This window comes from Podarcis liolepis (genome assembly GCF_965112155.1).
Source record: "Podarcis liolepis genome assembly, chromosome: 7".
Taxonomy (NCBI): Eukaryota; Metazoa; Chordata; class Lepidosauria; order Squamata; family Lacertidae; genus Podarcis; species Podarcis liolepis.
In genome coordinates this window covers 68,117,162-68,139,522 of record NC_139561.1, presented here as the reverse complement: position 1 = coordinate 68,139,522, position 22,361 = coordinate 68,117,162, and the positions used below count along the sequence as shown (strand labels likewise).

Here is a 22,361-nt window from a genome sequence, read left to right as displayed (position 1 = left end):
CAAAACAGGGCTCCTGCACCTCTAATCATTGTGTAGAAGAGAGAACTTCAGTTGATGTACGTAGCCTGTCATGCAAGCATTACCTGCTGAAATTTCCTCTTCCACACAATTATTAAAGGTGCAGAAGCCCCAGATTTCCACATTCCACATAACTATTAAAGGTGCACGAGCCCTTTCCCTTTTTGCAACTGGCCATCCAACATGAAGGGAAGATACCCTACGTTGGGGTTTGGGGAACCTTGGACCCTCCAGTGGTTGCTGAACAACAACTCCCATCAGCCTCAGCAAGCTTGGCCAATAGCCAGGGGTGATGGAAGCTGTAGTTCAGAAACAGCTGTGGAGGGCAAAGGTTCCCCACATCTGCCACAGGTGCAGTGGAATGCACTAGGGATGTTTAGAAACATAAATTCAGTGGGACGTCTTCCCAAGCTGTGTTGTGCATGCATCAGACATGCCTGCTTTTTCAAGTGTCAGAGAAAAGCAATGTGTTTTCTTGGGGAATTATTGCCTGATCCTGTGCACATATATTCCACTGAGTGCTCAGAACTGCATCCTTAGAACAAGGACACGCCAAGACATTTGCAGGATGAGGAGGGGATGCAGAGGCTAGACACTCTATTTTGGCACCTGACGCAGAAAACCCCCCAAAGTACCTCTCCTTGGCAGGAAACAAAAGCCAGCAATGACACATTAGACAAGTAGCCATTTGCTGCTGCTTTCATCAGTGGTGGATTTCTGGTTGGTGGGGCTCTGTGCACAACACTTTTTAAGGGCCCTATTCATGGCAACCTAAACATAAACAGTGATATTTCCAAATTAAGAGTATACAAGGAGAATAATCAGGAAAAAGCGGGTATGATTATTATGGTGCCTCTGCACTGGGCTCCCCCCACTCCAACAGCTTGGGAACAATCTCTGTTATATGGAGTGCAGGAAAGCATTGCCGCATCTTCCCTTCATCCTTATGTTCCAACCTCTAAGGTAGCTCTCAACATACAAGCAGAACCAAAACAAACACAGCAGCAAAAAGACAATTGCTGGATTCCCATGTTTCTTCCTCCACCACCACCCTTTCCAAATATCCCCTCAAGCAGCTGCCTGCTATGTACCTGGCAGGCAACAAAATGAGCAACATGCGATTCTCATGCTTTCCACACCCCAGAAGAAGCTTTTTTAAAAAGTAGATGCTGCCTAGAGCTCCATGTGGCTGACAGGCAGCAAAACAAAATGAATCAAGCAGAAAATAGGGGGGTCCTGTGCTTTTTCATTTAACACATTCCAAAAACTCCTCCATAGCCAGAGCAGCTGCCTGCTACTTGCTCCATCTGGCCAGTGGGCAGTAAGGCAAAGGAGAGGCAAACAGAGATTTATCTACCAGGTCCCGATTCTCATTTAAATACAGATTCAGTACCACAAGCTCTGGAGACATTGTGAAGCGCTGATGTTGTAATGTTACGTATCTCATTAAACACTTGTTCCCCCAAATTTGCCACTTTTGGACATGTCCATCCAAAGTACCTATCCTCTCCCCCCACATCCTCGCCAGCACATAGATGCAGTACATTTATACAGATATGAAAGTTTGCATTTAAAGGTAAATCTACCCATTTCCAAAACAATATGAGAACAAAAAACAGCCATCCTTCAAAATTCACATTCATCTGAATTTTGCAATGCAGTTCTCAAACCAGTCAATGTGTACAAAAATGCATCTATTAGGGGAAGTGTGCATAAAAAAGAATCTATTCATTAAACATAACAGGAATATGCATTATATTAGGAGCTACTGCTTGCAAACAATGTGAGTGTTAGTCATACCCTGCTCTGATGGAGACAAGAAGTGGAATATAGCAAATGGAATATATTCTTGTTCTTGATATGATTATATCCAATATATAATTTTATTAGTATATATTGTCCTACAATACAATATACAACAAAAGTATGCTTTGAGTGTTACAGTGGTACCTCGGTTTAAGAACAGCCCTGTTTACGAACTATTGGCTTAAGAACTCCTCAAAACCGGACGTAGTGTCCCGGTTTGCGAAGTTTACTTCGGTCTAAGAACGGAAGCCAAACGGTGGAAGGGCACCGGCGCTGGGATGCCTCATTAGGGAAAGTGCACCTCAGTTTAAGAACAGACTTCCAGAACTCGGTTTAAGTTCGTAAACCGAGGTACCACTGTATTTGAATAGAACAGTGGGCTGGATGGAGTATTAACTCTCATCTTAATCAGTAATCTTTTTGTAGTGTGAATATGGAACCACCTTGTGCCATGCTGCTTGTCTGCATAACAAATGCCTCCCTTTTGCCCTTCTCGCCCACATTGATCCAGTGTTCACAGAAATAGCCTAGTGCACAAAGAGAGGCCGGGAAGTGTCATTTTTAAAAGAAAAGAAAAATTGCACATGAGGCCACTCTTAAGAAGCTGCTCCTACCCGCCAATTTGCTTCCCGTGTCCTAAAGCCCACGAGATGAGCTTTCTGGCCATTCCACCCCACTCTCCTTAATCTTTCTTGTGTTGTCACCAGAGCCTCCAATTGGCAAACGGTATAGAAACGGGGGCTGCAAGACGGTGGCCATCCTCTCTGCTCTGCTCTTGAGACGCCATCAGCACAATGAACCCTTTGCTGGGAGCTCCTTGGCTGCTTGCAATGGCACAGACGCGGCTGGAGATTTTAGCTGCCCGGGTGAGGCGGATGAGAAGAGTCAGATGGAGGAGCTGCAAAACCACACATCAGGCCTCTGCCAGCCTCTTCCTCTTAATGACATACCCTTATCTCACTTCCACTTGATTTGCTGTCTGCTCTTAGTAGCCATGTGCAAGAGTCCATACCCAAGATCATCTGGCACAGATTAGTTACTCCTTTGCAACTTGTGACTGCTCTGCCATAAAACCAAAAAAAATAGGGTTGCCCACGGACCTGGGGCCCAATGTATATTAACAGAGCTGAACAACTGTGAAAAAAGTGCAACACAGGATGAGGTTTAAAAGACCTTAAAAACAAACGTTATTTGCCTAGCACCTGGAAAGCAAGCAAAAGGGCAAAGTGTGTCTATCTGTGAAGGCCATGGCTTAAAAGGTTCTTTTGCTCACAACCACCCCCTGAATCAGTTTGCAATATTACTCAGAGAAGGCATCAGGCTTGTTTCTAGGGTGGCCACTTACATGTACCCAAAAAGGGAAGACACAGATTTGCACAAAATGTGCATATGCTAATACACACACACACACACACACACATTTAGGAATAGTTACCATAATTTAAACAGAACTACATTTCACCGTAGTGGGAGAAACTGTTACCTACTTGAATAAGTTTTTGTTTGCTCTTTTTAAAAAAATGCTTTCTTGTTTTATTTTCTCCCCTCCCTCTCTCTCTTGTTATAGTATTATCTGAAATGCTAGTTTAAAAAAAGTAGGAGATTGCCATTCCATTTTATGCAAAATAACAAAACCCTCCTTAGATTGCTCGGTTGCTTGAAAAGCTCAGCCCGGAGGAAGCCAAAATCTGTTCAGAGCAGAGGCCTTGGTAGCAGATGAAGACTGCAGTCTTAAGTACACTTACTATAAGGCATGGGTAGGCAAACTATGGCCCAGGGTCTGGATCCAGCCTAATCGCCTTCTAAATCTGGCCTGCGGACGGTCTGGGAATCACATGTTTTTACATGAGTAGAATGTGTCCTTTTATTTAAAATGCATCTCTGGGTTATTTGTGGGGCATAGGAATTCGTTCATTCCACCCGCCTCCATATAGTCCAGCCCCCCACAAGGTCTGAGGGACAGTGGACTGGCCCCCTGCTGAAAAAGTTTGCCAACCCCTGGTATAAGGCCTTTAAATGGTGGCCAGGTGCCTAACCTTACAGAAGACAGTCCTCTGCCTGAAGAGCTGCTGAGTCCAAGTCCAGTCTAAAGCTAAAGAACTTCAAGAACCATGGGAGCTGGGTCCAACTCTTCTAGAGTTGGAGTTGATGCAGTCAAAGCTCCCTTTTCCCCTGTGTATCTAAGGATGCAGTCCTACAGAGATTTACCTGGAAATAAGTCCAATTAAACTCGGTGCTGAGGTATATCCCAAGTATCTTTCATCAACCCCAGGACAAAACGAGAGGCAGCTGGGAGCCTATTCCCTTCCAAAAACACCATATCCATGGCCAGAATATATTCCAGGTATCTTCAGTAGGATACATCAATTGGAACATCCAGTAAGTGTTGGGGAAAGTGTAACAATCACCCTGTCAGTTAGGGGCTCACATACACCATACATTTCCTACCTCACAGGGGCTCTGTCTCCCCCCCCCCCCGCTCTCACTTCAGGATCCTTATGCAGGAAGCTACCTGATACAGTCATACCTCTTGTTACGTCTGGTTCAGGTTACGTTCTTTCAGGATACATCACGCAGCAACCCGGAAGTAACGGAACAGGTTACTTCTGGGTTTTGCCGCTCACGCATGCGCAGATGCTCAAAATGATGTCGTGCGCATGCACAGAAGCAGCAAATTGTGACACGCGCAGACGCGGGTTGTGTTCTGCTCATGTTGCGAATGGGGCTCCGGAATGGATCCCATTCGCAACCAGAGGTACCACTGTACTGAGTCAGACCACTGATTCATCTAGCTGAGTATTGTCTTCACAGACGGGCAGTGCTTGTCAGGGTTTCTGACAGGGTTTGAACCTGGGACCTTCTGTATGCAATGCAAGTTCCCTACCACTGAGCCAGAACCCATCCCCTTAGGAAACCTGAAGGATAGCACACGAACCATTTTTTTAAAAACCCAAGGCATCCCTAAAGTACCCATGTTAAACATTGGTCCGTCTGCTCCCCTTTGAAATCCATTCAAATTGGTGGACATAACTGTGTCTAGTTTAACTATGTACTATGTGAAGGGACGCGGGTTGGGCTGTGGGTTAAACCACAGAGCCTAGGACTTGCCGATCAGAAGGTCGGCGGTTTGAATCCCTACGACGGGGTGAGCTCCCGTTCCTCGGTCCCTGCTCCTGCCAACCTAGCAGTTCAAAAGCACGTCAAAGTGCAAGTAGATAAATAGGTATCGCTCCGGCGGGAAGCTAAACGGCGTTTCCGTGCGCTGCTCTGGTTCGCCAGAAGTGGCTTAGTCATGCTGGCCACATGACCCGGAAGCTGTAAGCCGGCTCCCTCGGCCAGTGAAGGAAGATGAGCGCTGAAACCCCAACCCCAGAGTCGGCCACGCCTGGACCTAATGGTCAGGGGGCCCTTTACCTTATGTGAAGTTGTGCTTCCTTTTCTGTGTCATCATGGATCTCCTGCAATTTAGCTTCATCAGGTGACTCCAATCTCTAATATTATGAGAAAGGGAGAAAAACATCTCTCTGTTCATGCCTCTCCCAAGAAGGGACTGGGGAGAAACTCAATTCAGTTCCCACTTAAAGTCAAATCTCCCTAATTTGCACTTTCCAAAACAATCTGAGAACGGAAAACATGGTCATCATTTTAAATTTGCACTTGTCCAGATTTTTCAATGCAGTTTTTTTTAGCCCAGTGAAGTTTACAAAAATGCATATACTAGGGTAAAGTGTGCATATAAATGCACACGATACTGGGGTGTGTGTGCAAAAATGTGAATATTCGGCAAAAAAAAGTCTGTTAGGAGAAATGTGCACTAAAATGCTGCTGGATTTTCATGAGAATTTAAACAAAAATGGCAAATTGTTGTTGAAATATGGAGCACTGAAATTAAGGTTGAACAACATGAGAATATGAGAGAAACTGAAATAAACAGTTCCAAAATCGTCTGGGTTGGACACATTAGCCTCCAAAACTCTCCCCTGCTTGATCCTAGCTGGCCTCAAATCACAGATGCTTTGCTTGTACCTTATGGCTCACTTGGTGTAATTCTCTCTGCCCGGGACTCTGTCTCGGAATTGAGCCACTGTGGAGGGAATGCCAAGGAAAGAAGAGGAGGTGGTGTCACTGTACCAATTCCACCCCCAGCCTCTCAAGAGCCTCCCAAGGTCAGTTGTCTTGCCTTTCATTTCATGGAGAAGTGACTGAGAAACTGGAGCTGTTGGAAGAATGACAAGAGAGAGAGAGAGTTTAGATTCAGCATGGGCAAAATGGGACAAGTGAGGGTTTCTGTAGCAATGAATAGCAGGGCAGTCTCTACCACTCAGAAGGGCAAACTGACCTGCTTAAAGGGGACGCCATGAGGGTTGAGATTTTTTGGGGGGGGACAGATGGAGACAATGCCAATGTAGTCAGTTAGAGTACTGCATTAGGACTGGGGAGACCCAGGTTGAAACACACCTTCCCAATGGGTGGTTTGAAGGCAGTCATTATCTCTCAGTCAAACCTACCACATAGACTGTTGTGAAGACAAAAATCAGAGGAAGACCTTTACAATGCCTTGAGTTCCTTGCAGGATAAAAATGCAATAAACAGTAAAATTTAAGGTACTTTCAAGTGTGGGGCTAGGCAATATTGGGGGTGTTGATTCAGAATGCCTCGCTTGCACCCTAAACAGAAGCACCCCATTTTGCATAACTTTGTTGCAGTTCCCACTTGTTCACTCTAATAGTAAACTCGAATGGTTGAGGGCAGATCCATACTGTATAGAGTGGTACCTCTGGATACGAACAGGATCCTGAAGTAAACGTAACATGCATCTGCATGTCTGCGCATGTGTGGGTCGCATTTCGCCACTTTCGTGCATGCTCGTGACGTCATTTTGTGCATCTGAGCATGCACAAGCCGCGAAACCCAGAAGTAACCTGCTCCGTTACTTCTGGGTCACCACAGAGCGCAACCCGAAAATACTTAACTTGAAGCTACTTCAACCCGAGGTATGACTGTATTTAAAGCACATCTGACAAACATTTTAAAAGGACATGACTCCCCCCAAATAATCCTGGGAGCTATGATTTCTCCCTCACAGAGACGTAGCTCCTAGCACCCTTAACAAATGACAGTTCCCAGGATCCTTTGGGGAAAGTCATGTGATTTGAATGTATACTGTGGATCTGCCTTTGAATGCCTGTCAATACAGAAGTGGTAAGGAGCCACCCTGAAAGAAGGTGGTGGCTTCTACCTAACTCAGAAAGCATCCTAGGTACACAGAAATACAAATGTTTGTAGTTTCAAATACAGATAGGTAGCCGTGTTCGTCTGCCATAGTCCAAATAAAAAAATTCCTTCCAGTAGCACCTTAAAGACCAACTAAGTTAGTTCTTGGTATGAGCTTTCGTGTGCATGCACACTTCTTCAGATACACTGAAACAGAAGTTGCCAGATCCTTCTATATAGTGAGAAGGTGGGGAGGGGTATTACTCAGAAGGGTGGTGGGAATGGGTCTGTAACGATATTTTTATCATCTGGACACATGGTCAACAGACCCTGGACACCTTTCACCAGAAATTTAATGATTTTCACCCCACAATCAACCTAACAATGAATCAATCTATGCAAGAAATACATTTTTTGGACACTACTATAAAAATACAGGATGGGCGCATAGACACCACCTTATACCGTAAACCAACTGACCGACAAACATATCTACATGCCTCTAGCTACCATCCCAAACATACCAAACAGTCCATTGTATATAGCCAGGCACTACGTTACAGCCGCATCTGTTCCAATTCTACAGACAGAGACTCTCACCTAAGAGATCTACAGCAAACCTTTTTAGAACTAAAATACCCAGCAGATGAAGTTAGACAACAGATCAACAGAGCCAGACTAATACCCAGAGAGAACTTGCTGCAAGACAGACCCAAAAAAGAAAATAACAGAACACCTCTAGTCATCACATACAGCTCCCAAGTTAAAACAGTACAACGCATCATCAGAGACCTACAACCTCTCCTGGACAATGACAGTTCTCTTTCTCAAGCTCTGGGAGGAAGACCTTTCATTGCCTACAGACAGCCACCCAATCTTAAACAACTCCTAACTCACAATAATACTACAACCAGACTTAACACGGACACTGGCACCAGAGCCTGCAATAAACCCAGATGCCAACTTTGCTGCCACATACACCCGGACAACACCATTACTGGCCCCAACAACATCACACATACCATCTCGGGACTATTTAATTGCTCATCGCCTAACATTGTGTATGCCATCAAATGCCAACAGTGTCCTTCAGCTCTCTATATTGGACAAACAGGCCAAACCTTACGCCAAAGAATAAACGGACATAAATCAGACATCAAGAATCACAAAACAGAGAAACCAGTAGGAGAACACTTCAGTCTCCCAGGACATTCTATACAAGATCTCAAAGTAGCTGTTTTACTACAAAGGAATTTCAGAAATAGACTGGAAAGAGAAGCTGCTGAATTGCAACTCATTACCAAACTTAAAACCATGGAGAGACCTGGTCTGAACAGAGACATTGGATTCTTATCTCATTATACATGACTAAGCCATTTTTCACCTTCTCACCCCTTGCCTTTTCCTGTAAGACCTATTGCAGTCGTTAAGAGTCGTCAACAGGCTCATCTCAGCTATCTGCCAATCACCCATTCCCACCACCCTTCTGAGTAATACCCCTCCCCACCTTCTCACTATATAGAAGGATCTGGCAACTTCTGTTTCAGTGTATCTGAAGAAGTGTGCATGCACACGAAAGCTCATACCAAGAACTAACTTAGTTGGTCTTTAAGGTGCTACTGGAAGGAATTTTTGTAGTTTCAAAGGCTTTTAAAAATCAAACAAGCAAGAAAACTGTCTGACAGGAACATAGGAGCTCCATTTAGTCAATGCTAAGCCATAGATTAGTGCTATGGGAACAAGTCTGGTGAGCCTTGGCCTCTCACCCGCCCACCTCCCTTTTCCTTTTTTGATATAGCAATGAGTAGCACTTTGGAAGCACTTGTCTGTTTTCAACAAGCCGCAGTTTATAGTTATATTTTAACCACAACAAACTATGGTTAGTTTTAAGTATGGTTTGTCTGAACAAACTTGAAATCATGCTTTAAAAATTCCAACTTCTTTCTAGATACTAATATATTGCTTTAGTCTCTATGCCAAACATGTGCATTTCAGTTTGAGATATGAGATGTTCATGTGTCCACTGAGAAGCAGTGAGATGTGTTTGGTTTTTCGTGTGTGGGTTTGTGTAAAAAAGAGAGTCAGTTACACTTTTTAATTTTTAAAGGAACTTAATTTATGACAGCTTAAATGAGAACATTCCAGTCCAACAATCTGGGATTGGAATAGTAGAAGCTATCCCCTGCAATAACCAGTGGATAAGAAAGAACAAATCTATTCAGTTTCAGTTTCTCATTTTTCCCAGTCTTAAAGTTTGTTCCCCACATTTCTACACCCCTTTGTGATTTTTTTAAAAGGTTCCTCATGAAAATTCATCAGCATTTTAGTGCAAAATTTTCCTGACACATACATTTCTGTATGCAATTTGGCTTAATATGCATACTTTTTGCAAATGACGTCCCCCTATATAATGCATTTTGTATGTCATTTTTACCAATTGTGCATTATTGTTATTCAAACTTTCCTCTAATGTAAGTTTCCCCCCCTACACATTTTTGGGTTGGAGAACTGCATTGCAAAATTCAGAGATGAGTGAATTTCAAATATATTCTGTGTATTCAAATATATTCCATGTCTTGTTTCAGGAAGTGTGAATTAAGAAGGTTTGTATTAAAATCCAAACTAAACCAAGTTTCTCTCCCATTCCTATGCCTGGCCTGGCATCAAGTAAATCAGAGGGCCAGAGAGTGGCCCTTGGGACTCTCTCTCTGGGCTGCACCCCTCACTAGCTGTGCTTCACACCCAACTATTTTTGCCTGTCCTTGAGCTCTGATGATGCCTCTTGCTAACCTGGATGGAAGACAGAGACATGTGTGTGCAGGAAGTAGCCTAGTGTACAAAGGCAAAATTTACATATGTTGTTCTGCCCACTTTTGCCCCTGGTCCTGCCCACCACCGGCATGTGGCCCCCAGATGGGAATGTGGCCCTCAAGCTGGAAAATATTCCCACACCTGAATTTAAGTGGATTCTTTCCATTGGCTGAGCAGAGCACCAGACATTTGACTGTCATTGCATAAGTAAAAGCCAGGAAGCATGAGGCATAGACTGATGACAATTGCAGCTTCTCCCATAATGGGAATGCCTTCTCTGATAAGTAACAGGGAACCCATGCTGTGTTAGAATTTTTGTTTTTAAGTGCGCTCGCGAATAGACGTCAAACATAGACACAGCGGGAAAGTTCTGGTGTTCACACTCAGCTAGTGGGTGTTTTGGTGTGGGAATCAATTTCAGCAGCTGCCTTAAGCTCAGTCTAACAGTTGCCCTAAGCAGGGTTATAACCCGTGTTTAAGAAACAGCATAGACAGTTCCAGGATTCAGGGTAACAGGAAATTGCTACAGACAACCTAATACCTCAATGCATGCAAGTATTTCACAGCACCCATGCAATGCCAGTATGACAAATGCGAGACGATTTCCCCTCCATTTAATCTGGAGTCACCTAGATTTGCAAAAGTCTGCCAAGCACATCAGCTGCAATGGCTCCATCATAGGGTTGCCATATTTCAACAAGTAAAAACCAGGGCACCCCCAAAATTGTAGATCTTTTTTTAGAATTCCCCCTGGACATCCATTCTGCCTTTGAAATCCCAGTAATGCCTGGGAAATTCCGGACGTACGGCAGCCCCCCTACCCTGTCAAATATCACCGACAAAGAAATGAGACGATTCAAAACAAAGATGCTTCCAGAGGGCTAGAAACCCTGTTTGCTCATTGCACTCAGTGGCGGAGCATGTGCCCGTACTGCCCAGGGCGGGCACGCTCCCGAGGGGTGTGTGGCACAGAGGGTGCCCTTCCAGGCACAGGATAGCTGCTCAGGTGCCCCAGAGCGGTGCACGCGCCCTGCAGCCGGGGACAAAGCGAGCCACTCATGGGGGACATTCAGCCCGCCGCCCACCCGCGACTGCCAAACCTTCCCCAAGCTGTCAAAATGAAGGGGGAAGGGGGGGAATGCTGCCGGAAAAGCAATGCAGCTTCCCCCCTTACCCCAACGGCTTGGGGTAGGCTTGGGAGTTGTGGGCAGGCAGCACGCCGAATGTCACCCCCCTCAGTGAGGGCACCCGGGGCAGTCCGCCCCCACTGCTTGTCATTCCTATGCCCCTGATTGCACTTCCACTGTGAGCCGCATGTGGAATTGCAACGGACTTTCGAACACATCAGAAGGAACAGGGCAATATACACCCCATTGTGTATGATGCCTTGAACTCCTGGGATATGAAGGCAGGATATGAATGCGATTAATTATGTCTTGTTCAGACCGAGAGGGCATAACTTAACCACGTGGATAAGGAAGGGGCAAAACACCTGATCGTGCCATTTTAGCAGCCTGTTTATTGTGACAATCAATTTTAAAATTTGTGCTAAATCACTTTATCTTCCAAGTGCCCTGAAAGATGCATTGAGCCAGCAAGTGCCTGGGCTCCCACTTTTGGATACAACAATTGGACACTCAGCTCGAAAATTCCCAAAGGCTTTATTCCAAGAATCAGCACACAGTTTAGGCCCAGCCTATCTGAAGCTTCCATACGAACCTGCTTGGGGCTCTGGGATCATTAGGGGAGGCCCTTCTAGCAGTCCCACCACCCCCACAGGAATGCTTGGCGGGTGTCCTGAAGCCCTGGCCTACCTCCTGGCAAGTCGGTATGTCAAGTTCTCAGTCTAGGGTCCAAGCCAAGGTCCATCAACATGGGCAGTTGAGCAGAAACAGCACCTCAGCTCTGCTTCCCTTTGGTACGTTGCATGCTGATTGCAGCATCTGGGCTTGACGAGGCAGGTGACCCTCACCTGTTCTAAGCCTGCTCCATCTGAGGAATCACATCTTCCCAGAGCTAGCGAGCCCCACCTGGCCAGCTAGGGAGCTGGGCTGTGGACCCTTGCCTGCCTCAGCCTCCTAGAGCACCCTGTCTGCTGCTCCTTATGCCTCAGAGCCCATTGTGTTCGTGGAAACAGGGCCCCCTCTGGCTCTGGTGATGGGTCCTCTGCTCTGGTTCCTCTGCACTGACTCCCTCCCCTCGCCATCCTCTTTCACCCCGTGAGTACTTCCTACACCAACCTTTCCTTCCCCATCCCCTGCTTGCCTCCCCGGTGTGTCCCAGTCCCGGCTACACCCCTTGCTGGGATCCTCTTCTTCCTCCTCCCAGTTGAGCTGCCAGTTCATTACATTGGGGATCCAATGGAAGAGGGCTTTCTCAGTGGCATCTCCCAGACTTTGGAACTTCTAGAGAAGCTAGACTGGCTCCCTCCTTGTTGTCCTTCTGCTGGCAGGTGGAGAATGTTTTATTCTGGCAGGCCTTTGGAAACTAGCTGGTTTTTTTTTTTTTAGGAAGTGGCTTTTAAATGTGCTATGCTGTTTTTACTGTCTGTGTTTTAAATATTGTTTTAATTCTATTAGAATTTAATTACATTTTAAGAATTAACTTTTATATGTTTTTAGTTTTTGAATTTTATCTGTGTCATTTTAATTTGTGTAAGCTGCCTTGAGTCTAGGCCTGGGGGGAAAGGCAGGATATAAATAAATATAATAACAACAATATTAGTCATAGTTGAGAAGCATTGGTTCAGAAGCTGAGCTCTTAACATAGAAGCTAAGATGTTGTCCCAATGCCTGACCCCACCCCACCCACTTTCAAAGAGTGAGTTGGGCACAATCTTTCACACAGTTCCCACTGGGACTGTGCATGCAAATGGGCACTCCTGCCAGTAGGCTGCGCCTGCTTGCGCTAGTGCATCTGAGGATCCATCCTTGGAGATGGCACATGAATCCTTGGCCAGCTCACTGTCCTACTCAGGCCTATGTGCTTCCTCGGTTGCCAGGGCAACCTCACTCTGTGGAGGCAGGGTGATGGCTGGCTCACAGGATTCTCCTTCCTGTGCTAGGCCATCCAGCAGCAGCCGGGCGGTCATGTCTCCTGGCAGACTGCTCAGTACCTCCCCATGAACAGTCTCACTGCTGGGCAGCAGGGTGGGCAACACACCACTGGCACCCCCACTCTGTCTCTTTCTGGCCCAAGGTGAGGTGCTAAGGCCTCAAATCCTACCCTAGACCGAAAGGGTTTCCTGACTCCCTACCCCTCCGGCCTGCTCTGTTGCTGCGCCAAGAACCCAGGATAGCCTCACAGTTCAGTGCCCAGGATTCTTTGAGGCAGGGAATGTGCTTTGGATGTGCTTTAAAGGCATACACACAGCCTCAGATAATACCAAGGCACATGGTGCTTTCCATAACACATTCCTTTGTGCTGCAGTGGATAAAGATGTATCTGGCCCTCCAAGGGATTTGCGATGTCCCTGACCCCTTTCTGCACACACACACACACACACACACACATTCTCCCCCCCCCCATCTTCTCTTCCAGCTAGCAATGAAGGGCAGTGCGGGCGGGGGAAGTCTGTTCTCTCTGTTTTCCACATTCTTTCTCTCTCCTTTTTGTCTACTCCGTGTGTGTGTGTGTGTGTGTGTGTGTGTGTGTGTGTGTTAGCGCTTGTGTCTGTGTGCCTTGCTTTCGTTCCATGCAAACACGAAGGAGAAAGATTTGGCTCCATGTAAACACCAGCTGTGTCAAGAGTGAGCAGCTCCTTTTAGGTCAACAGACAGCTGTGTGGTTGCCAGGCAACGGGGCCTGGGCTCTTCCTCCCCTCCAGCCTCAGCAGTGCCAGGCTCTTCACAGCGCCTTGTGCAGGAGCAAGGTCACCAACCGGGGAGATGGCCTCCACCACGCCGCCGAGGAGGCCAATTAAGCGAGGCAGGATTTGCACGCTCTCACTTCTCGAAGGAAGAGGGGGAAGAGGCTGCGGCCTGCGCAGAGGGCACCACAGGCCGCAGCTTCGCTTCCTAGGCCTTCCGAGATTGTGCAGGATCTGAAAAGGAGAGTGCTGATTGCTGTAGCGCCTCATAGCTATGGACATTTCTCTCACCGAATACCACGGCTCCGGTTTCCCTTCCTCGCATCACACATTGAGGGCTGCATTTCACCATCTGGTGCGTGAGCTGCCCTTGGTTTGTACCTGTGTTTCATTTGGTGACATACACGGAAACTTCAAGAGACTGACAGGAGGGGCTGAACAGGGAAACGCTTGCTGGTGTGGCACACTGACAGGATTTCAGAAATGTCAGAGATGGCATTTCACCAGGGAGAGGTGCCAGAGAGTTGAGAGCTGCCTCTGATACATAGGAAACTGCCTGGTATCATAGGGGGCATTGGTGGGCACAAGGGCATCTACGGGCACCGTGTTTGTGACCCCTGCTCTACCCTGTGCCTAACACACCTGTATTGCAAAGCATGTTTTGCATAGGGATTTCCGCTTAGATTGCTTTTATTAAGTTGTTTGACAATTCTTAGTGTTATGAATTATATTTGTATTCACCTAAACCACAGAGCCTAGGGCTTGCCGATCAGAAGGTTGGCGGTTTGAATTCCCGCAACGGGGTGAGCTCCCGTTGCTTGGTCCCTGCTCCTGCCAACCTAGCAGTTTGAAAGCATGTCAAAGTGCAAGTAGATAAATAGGTACCGCTCCGGCAGGAGGGTAAACAGCGTTTCTGTGCGCTGCTCTGGTTCGCCAGAAGCGGCTTAGTCATGCTGGCCACATGACCCGGAAGCTGAACGCCGGCTCCCTCGGCCAATAAAGCGAGATGAGCGCCGCAACCCCAGAGTCGGCCACGACTGGACCTAATAGTCAGGGGTCCCTTTACATTTTACTAGTTATTTTACACCATTTCATAATGAATTTAGAAGCTGCTAGATAGTTACTGAGCCAAGTTCAAGGTGTTAATTTTGGTTTTTGAGGCCCTAAACATCTCAGGACCAATCTATCTGAGAGTGCCTACTCTTGTATAGTTGATCCCAGTCTCCGTGGCCTGAGGGTGTTGATCTTTTAACCACATAGCTGTCAATTTTTCCATTTTCTTGCGAGGAATCCTATTCAGAATAAGGGAATTTCCCTTTAAAAAAGGGAAACGTTGACAACTATATTTAACCATGCCACAGCCAAGAGATGTTCATCTGGTGGTGGTGGTGAGAAGGGCCTTTTTTGTGGTGGCACCTACCATGCGGAATGACTTTCCCACTGAGGTGAGGTAGTTTCTGCCCACTAAATGCATACCTGTTCACCCAGGTGTTTCCCTGGCCACCATTATTTATTTACTTGTTCATCACTTTCCACACACACACAAAAAAAAAAGATGGCAGAGAGAGACTTAGAGATCCATAAAATGCATAAGGCTTACCAACATTTAAAAACAAATACATTGGGTTTGTTTGTTTAAAAAAATCCCAATAAAACACAGGTTGTATTTTTCAGCAATACTGGAAAAAAAGAACAAAGCCTGCCCTACCCCACCCAACTAAAAGATGAACACCACAAACAGGCTGGAAATCATCCTGCAGTTTGATCCTAATTACTCTCCCCAAAGCCTGGATAAACAGGAAGGTCTTGACCTATCTCCTGAAAGCTGACATTGAAGGCACCAGACATGTTTCCACAAATGCAGAGTGACCACAAATGCAGAGTGGCCTGTTGTTGCTGCCCTTTGTCCCTCCCTGGGTGGGGGCAGATGGAGAAGGGCCTCTGATGATGAAGGCAGGGTGCAGGTTGGTTCATATGGGGAGCGACAGTCCCTGAGGTATCAATGTCCTATAAGGCTTTATAGGTAAAAACCAGCACTTTGAATTGAGTCCCAGGAACTAGCTGGCAGCTAATGCAGTCGGACCAAAATTAGTGTAAGATGTTCAGACTGTCTGGTTCAGTCAACAACCTGTCCTCTGAATTCTGCCCTCTCCAAACTATCTTCAAAGGCAGCCTCTTTTCTAGTTTAGAGAAAAGGCGAAGAAGAGGTGACAGGACAGAAATGTATAAGATGATCCCTGGCGTGAAGAAAGTAGATAGAGAAATGCGCACCCCCCTTTCATAACACTGGCACTTGTGAACATCCAATGAAGCTGAATGTTGGGAGATTCAGGACAGATGAAAGAAAGTGCTCCATGCAGTGCGTAGTTAAACTATGGAACTTGCTCCCCCACGGGAGGCTGTGATGGCCACCAACTGGTATGGCTTTCAAAGAGGCTTAGACAGGTTCCTGGAGGTTAAGGCTACCAACGGCTGCTAGCCAAAACGGGTGTGTTTTGCATCCACTGTCAGATTCATTATACCTCTGAATACCAGTAGCTGGGAATTGAAGGTGGGCAGTGCTGATGCTCTCCTGTCCGGCTAGCAGGTATCTGGTTGGTTGCTGTGACAACAGGATGCTGGATTATATGGGCTATTGGCCTGATAGGCTCTTCTTATGCATGCTGTTATAACGCATTGCAGTAGTCTAACCTTGTGGTTACCACAGTGTGACCACAAATGCTAAGCTAATTGTTATGTGCTGAGCTGAATCCTAGAACAATAGGATCCAGAATGCAGCAGCATGATTGGTCCGCAGGAGCCACCCAATCCAGCTCCAGGTGGAAGTGAATCCGCAACCTGATTGGCCTACAGGAGCAGCCCGCAATTAGCCAATCACACGGGGCCCATTGTGTAAATAATGTATGTATAGCTAGACGTTTTGGGGAAAGATTCATTCATTGCTACTATGAGCTGAATAAAGAGCATGAAATTCACACTCGGCTCCAAGCATATGTCACTAATCCTAGATGTAGGCGCCGCTTAGTTGCTCTGACTGGTATACTGTTGTTGTTTTATAGGTTGTTTTTATTGTGATTTTATGGCTGTATGTACATACACACACACACACAAACACAAACACAAATGATGGACATTAAAGTGGCATATAAATTTAAGGCAAAGTATTCCTGCATTTGACCAAACTGCGGGAGGCAGTGGAAGATAGAAGTGCCTGGTCCATGGGGTCACGAAGAGTCGGACACAACTAAACGACTAGACAACAACAATTCCTGCATTGCAGAGGGTTGGACTAGTTGACCCTTGTAATCCCTTCAAACTCTGCAATTCTATGATTCTTTGAAATTTGATTCAAACAAACAAACAAACAAAACAGTGTGTGCAAGAATCCCCCCCCCATGTTTTGCTCCTCCAGTCATTTTCGTCATTACCACCTTTCTTTCAGTATTCATTTGTGAAACTCCTGTTCAATCTGGTTCTGTCATAGAAATTCCATTGTCTTACATTGGGTAGTTTGTTTTGTTTTTTGAACTAATTTATATTGTTATTTTTGCTGTGGTCTGTGTCCTCCTGGCAGCCACTATTATACTCACCTACAGGGCCTCAGACCTTGTGTCATTCTGGGGCATAATGGTGGAGAAAATGGCCAGGAGACTGCCTCTGAGAGGCCGCTGCTACCTGAACAGGTGAGCTCCCTATCCCCTGAATGGCACAGGGATTTTATTCATACCCATTAATTTCTCACTGTATTGTTTTTGGAATAAATGGAACCTGACCTGATCTGAACAGGCTGCCTTTGGTTCAATGCATCACACATTCCAAAACTATAGTGAGGCAGAGTACCTTCAAATCCATGCTCAGGTAGATGGCCTTGAGAAAAACTTCACCTACCTCACGAGGTTGTTGTGAGGCATGCCTATAGCTGCCCTGAGGTCCTGGGGAAGTACAGGGGAGGGTGAGGCACAAATAAACATTTGGAACAATTGGTGTTTAAAATGCTGAAAGCAGGCTTCCTGACTCATGGAAAAAAACTCTGGGCTTAGATGTTCAGAGAGAAAAACCAACAGCAACTAAATAGGAAAATGCTGTTAAAGCTTCCCAAACAATGACTGTAGTCTTTTGGGACAAAGAAGCAGTCTGCCGTCCCATGTGCAAATGCTAAATTAATCAGTGTTGGTAGGATTCAACCATACATGCTACCTTTGAAAACCAAGAGGGCATTGAACTGACTGAGAGAGTCAAGGTGCTAACATGAGCTTGCAACTTTATTTACCGAACCGAACCTCTCCAGAGTAGCGCCATAGCCATGGGAGGGCTTGTGGGAGCTGGGATGTCATGGGGATATTCCCAGAAGCTCTGGTTTTTTATTTTAAAAAAGCCAAGTTTCTAGTCCCTTTCATTTACAGGCATAAAAGGGGAAGTTTGAAAGGAAAGTTCTACCTAGCAGCTGAGTTAAGAAGTAAAGTGGCTCTCTGCTTCTGCTCCTCATACCAATGAATGTGAAGGTATGGGTCCTCAGCATTGATTTTTGTTAACTTTTATGAAGATTATATTACATTTTGCAGGAAGTACTATTTAATTTAGAAATGTCTAGGGGAAGGCAGATATAAGAAAAAGAGAGGTCTCATCAGGCAGCCACTTATTTTTTTTTGCAGAACTATCTTCCTCCTAGCTTCACAATTGGCACAACAGATGTACATACCTGGAAATCAAATGCTGATTCATCTGGCTGTTTTGCCCCTCTCCCTCTTACTCTGGTTCAGGGATACCACCTGTATGGTTACTCATTTACAGTGGTACCTGGGGTTAAGAACTTAATTCGTTCTCGAGGTCCGTTCTTAACCTGAAACAGTTCTTAACCTGAGGTACCACTTTAGCTAATGGGGCCTCCCGCTGCCGCTGCACCGCCGCTGCGCGATTTCTGTTCTCATCCTGAAGCAAAGTTCTTAATCTGAGTTCTTAACCTGTTTCTTGGTTAGCGGAGTCTGTAACCTGAAGCGTCTGTAACCCGAGGTACCACTGCATATGTTAATCCATCAAACTTTCTTTTTTAAAAAAAATAGTCTTCAATACAAAAGTTTTTTGTAGTTGTGAAACTACTATGTGTTACATTTGTCATAAGCACTAGCCAATAGGCGCCCTCCACAGGTAGATCTTCCCCGTTCAACTCCTCCAGGCTGAAACTGCACAAAATGTGTTTCACAGGAAAGGCGGTCTTTTTATTGCTCATTTGTGATTATTTGCTCTCATGATGGTATCAGGGTAGTTATATGCAATCCCACTTTCATGACACTGTTTGAGTCTGCAAAGATTTCAGGGTGGAAACCTGGCTTTGCTTTCAATAGGGACACATCCCATAGCTTCTTGCTGAACCCCCCCCCCTTTTTTTAATGCCACAGATATCCCAGTTTACTCCCAGTTTACTCTTTATCTCCTGTTATTGTTGTGTTATAGTACAAGAGAGCTAGTCCAGACAGCAATCATGCAACAACACTGGGGAAGCATTGCAGAACAACTAGCAAAGTGGAATGATGTGTTGACTGTCTACTAATGCTCTACTATTGTGTCAATTGCATGTTGCAGGATTCACCTGGAGAAGAAATGCCAGTCTGGAGGGCTCTCTATTTTACGAAGGACAGTTCTCTATTGAAAGGCGCCTTCTGAAGAACCGTCTGGTCAAGTCCTGTTCTAAGGTAAAGAATTAGGGAGGACAGGAGATGCCTTCATGTTCCCATCCACAGAACCGGGCAGCAGAATGTTGAACAGGCTCAAAGGGCACCTGGTCACACAGTCTTTCCCACTATGGTGAGATGATATAAATTATAGCAATCTTTTCTAAATTGCATCTGGATATATAAATTGGCATTAGCATTTGCTAATTCATTGCTTTATTTCGCCCTCTTTTTCAGTGCTGCCTAAGCGGCCACCCTCTTTAAAGTGCTCAGCTGAGAATGAGCAGGTGCAAAAGGGGACGGGGCTCTTGCCCCTTTATGAGTGATGCAGAAGACAGAATTTCAGGGGGCCTCACTTTCATGTCAAACGGCGCCTGCTGAAGTTCCCTCTGCTACACAACTACTGAAGGTGCAAGGGGCACCCTGGCCACATATGCACCATTTAAAGTGCTCTTATATCACTTTAATGGTCATGGCTTTCCCCAAAGCATCCTGGGAACTGTAGTTTGTTAAAGATGCTGAGAGTTGTTAGGAGACCCCTAGTCCCCTCACAGAGCTACCCTCTCCAGAGTGGTTTAGTGGTCAATCCCTCTCCCTTAGGAATGGTAGTGCTGTGAGGGGAACAGGGGTCTCCTCTCCTAACAACTTTCATTACCCTTAACAAATGACAGTCCCCAGGATTTGGGGGGTGAGGTGGGAGGAGCCATGGCTGTTTAAAGTGGCATGATGCTTCTTTAAATGTGTGGTGCAGGTGTGACCTCTGTTGAGATGGAAGACATTTGTGCATTAATAAAGCAGGCAGGAAAACCGCCTCTGCCACCATCTCCCTTTAGCAGCCCTTGTTTAGGATTTTGGGGACATATAATGTCCCCCCACTATACTGTTAGAGACCACTCACAAACACAGAGCCCATTTTTTTCTGATTGCTGGCCTGCGCTAGCACCTAATGCTAAAACTAGTTCTGCATTCAGAGCCGGCAACTGCTGCACCCTCAGCACCCTGGTGGGACGCAAACCCCTGCCCTGCCCACTCTTCTCCATGCTGAGCAGCTGGGTCTGTGAGCTGCCATTTTAAATTTCCCACAATGCCCACAAGATAGCACCACCCAGTGGGGATCCCCGGGGGGGAATTTAAGGTGGCAGTTCACAGCTGCCAGCTGCAGGGTTGCTAGCCCCGCCCCCCATTGAGCTGGTGACCCCTTCAAACCTGGAGCCAGCCCTAATCTCTCCCAATTGGAGAGAATCAAATGGAAATGCTATCTGTTGACGGATACTTTTGACCTGGAATTTCTGATTCAGCAAGAAGAAGCACCCTCTCTCCTGTCTCTTATCTTTCAGTCTCCAGTATCTTGCTTGCTTCTGCAACATACTTGGGCTCACCCCTTTCTCCTTTTTTGCTTGCTACTCCTATAAATATGAGGGCCTGTAGCCTTCTCTCTCTCTCTCTCCCCCGCCCCCAGCTGTCAGCCTGGTTGGTGCTGTGAAAATAAAGAGCACGGATCCTTTAAATCAGACCCTGCAAGGTCACAGTTGGTTTGGCAGGTGGCTGGCTTTTTCTGATCTTTTTCCAGGCTCATTGTTTGAGTTGGCCAAGATCACAGGAGAAGGGAGGTGGGGAACATTTTGGGGTCGGGTTTTTCTCTCTCCCTCCCTGCGCTCAGAGAAGCTCAGCAAAGGGAAATGCCTGTTTTGTGTCCTTCTCCTTTCTCATGAGAAGGGGGGGGGGGGAGAGGAAGAGGAATAGCAACGGATAGAAGGAGGGTGAGCCTGGCAGAGAGAGGCTGGGGAGAGCATTGCTTCAGCAAAGGAGATTGTTCAGAAATGCCATCCCCAAAGGAAAGAGGCTTTGCGGCAAAAGCCACATTCCCCTCCCTGTTTCCTCCCTCTCCACCCCCCCCAATTCCTCCTAGCTTTCTTCTTTCACTGTACAGATGGCTCTCAAGCCTCTCATATTTGCTGTGGCAGTTCTCACCCCCCCTTCTCCTTCCCCACCAGTCCATCAGTATGCATCATGTGTTTTTTTTCACCATGGCAACCTCCTTTCTCCCTCCCCAGCCCCCCCCCCAGCTTTCCAAAAGCACTTAGTAGCAATACCCATGACCCTGTGGATATTGCTAACCTCTCCTCACCACCCACAGGTAGAGGCGGCCTTGCGCCTCCTCCTCCCTCCTCTGCTCTCCCAGCCTGCCTGCCTGTCTCTCCCACCTCTGTGGCCCCCTCCACCTCCACCCCCCCCCCGCAAGGCTGCTGCATCCCCTCCTAGAGTAAGGACACTGACAGGGCTGTCTTTCGATTCCTGGAACTTTCACGCCAGGCGGTGTTTATGGCACTGGCATTCTCCCGCCACCGCCCCCCCCTGCACCCACCCATCTGTCTCTCTTAACCTGTCTGCAGTCCAGAGTCAATGCTGCTGCCTCCTTCTTCCTTTTGCTGGTTGGTACACAACAGCTACCCTCACAGCGATCTATCAAGTCCCCCCCCCCCCCCATCCAGGGAAGCTGTGGCCTGCAGGTGCTAGGAGACCTGTCGCCTTGCTAGGATCTGCAGTCTGCGTTAATGGCTAGGAAGGAGGAAGCTTTGCCTCAGCTTCTTTCTCTCCCCCTGATGCTGAAGGACAGCAAAGGGCGGGTGGTGCTCCTGCTAGGTGACAACTTTCCCACAATGATTCATGCGCCCACAAGCAAGAGTGAGAGGCTGCCTAGCAGGAGAGGAGCGCATGCCGCGCTGTTTGCTCATGCCCAAGAGAGATGCCACGTAGGCCAAGGGCCAGGTCTCTGCCTACATAACTGTTGGAGACAGAAGCGCACTGCTCTGGCACAAACAGGATTGGTCTGCAAGACAGGCCTCTGTTTCACACTTTGTGTTTGCCTGAATCAAAACAGTGATAAATTATGCAAATCTACTTTTTACTTCTACTTCTTTAGTTGAGAGAAAATAAGCATGCATTCACGGGGGTCACTCTCAGTTTGCTGCCCTCCTCCGTCTCCACCCGCTTTATTTGCATTGGGAATGCTGAGTCAGGAAACATCCAGCTGT

General features: G+C 46.6%; 1 protein-coding gene and 1 long non-coding RNA gene across 2 annotated transcripts in view; one reads left to right on the top strand and one right to left on the bottom strand.

Annotated features, from left to right (window-relative positions):
- The window catches only part of GPR3 (G protein-coupled receptor 3), a 146,495-nt gene that overhangs the window by 89,438 nt on the left and 34,696 nt on the right, over nucleotides 1-22,361 (top strand). The window lies entirely within an intron of this gene.
- Nucleotides 1,975-12,066, bottom strand: LOC310710924. Its single transcript, XR_014528308.1, has 3 exons — nucleotides 11,664-12,066; nucleotides 5,851-6,040; nucleotides 1,975-2,886 (listed from the first exon to the last, which is right to left on the bottom strand). It is a non-coding gene; the product is annotated as an uncharacterized lncRNA (long non-coding RNA).